This window comes from Pteropus vampyrus, unplaced genomic scaffold (genome assembly GCF_000151845.1).
Source record: "Pteropus vampyrus isolate Shadow unplaced genomic scaffold, Pvam_2.0 Scaffold9785, whole genome shotgun sequence".
Taxonomy (NCBI): domain Eukaryota; kingdom Metazoa; phylum Chordata; class Mammalia; order Chiroptera; family Pteropodidae; genus Pteropus; species Pteropus vampyrus.
In genome coordinates, this window is record NW_011898566.1 from 5,439 (window position 1) to 6,475 (window position 1,037).

Here is a 1,037-nt window from a genome sequence, read left to right on the forward strand (position 1 = left end):
AGAATCCTTAAATCAAAGAAAAGATCAAAACAACTTTCAAAGGAAGATAAGCATGAATTTTGAATCCATTAAATATTCTTTTGTTGAGGTGGCTGAATTTGCAATTTTTATATTAGCACAGGCCAATCTAAACCATACATGTATTTCGCAATTCGGCTGTCTTGATTTCAGGTACTATTATATTGATCATTCTTCCAATATGCAATTTCCTCCCATGGAATATCAGACAACAAGTGGATGCTATAGCCATGGGTGTTGACATCTGATGGATTTTTCAATCTACTTTTCTATATTTATTGACATTTTCTTCCCCTCACTTTTTACCTCCCCAGTTACCGATTCACTGGAGCCTTGATGTAAAAAACTAAAGGGGAGAATGTGTTTCACCTTTTTGTGTTATGTTTGGTTTGACATCAACCACTCGGGTCCAACATCTTAGAGTTTTAGAATGATTTCTCTATTTTAATTTGTTTACAACAAATTGCCATAAGTGATTCCCAGCTTTAGTGCCAACCTCTCTGTTACAGATTCATGCTTGGCTTCCTCTCCTTGGTATGAGTTAATTCCCACGAGAACCGACAGTCCTTCATGAATACGAAGTTTCCCGCAGGACTGCCTCCTACCTATTCACCTCTGACCCTTGGTAGGGCCTACAGGTCAGGCTTCAGCTGAGTCCCTGTTGTTCAGATGTGTGATGATCAGAAAAGCCTGATGCAGGTCTACAGCTATGCTATCCTGAACAAGCTTGATCCCAGCTGATCTCGGAAGCTAAGCAGGGTTGGGCCTGGTTAGTACTTGAATGGGAGACCACCTAGGAAGACCAGGTGCTGTAGGCGTAAACAATGAAAAATAAAAAAATAAAGGATTATAAGCTGACAAGGTCCTTGCAATCTGTGAGATCAACCAAGGGTTGCTTTGCCCAAAAAAAATTTAAAAAAAAATTTTTTTTTTTTTTTAAAGAAAAGCCTGATACAGAAGCCTTATCTACCTATAACATACGCCTGAAGAAAGCATCATATTTATAGAATCAGGCTGAG

General features: G+C 38.8%; 1 pseudogene; it reads left to right on the plus strand.

The window, feature by feature from the left end:
- The first annotated feature begins 717 nt into the window (after nucleotides 1-717).
- LOC111734929 lies at nucleotides 718-836 on the plus strand (annotated as a pseudogene).
- Nucleotides 837-1,037: the final 201 nt, after the last annotated feature.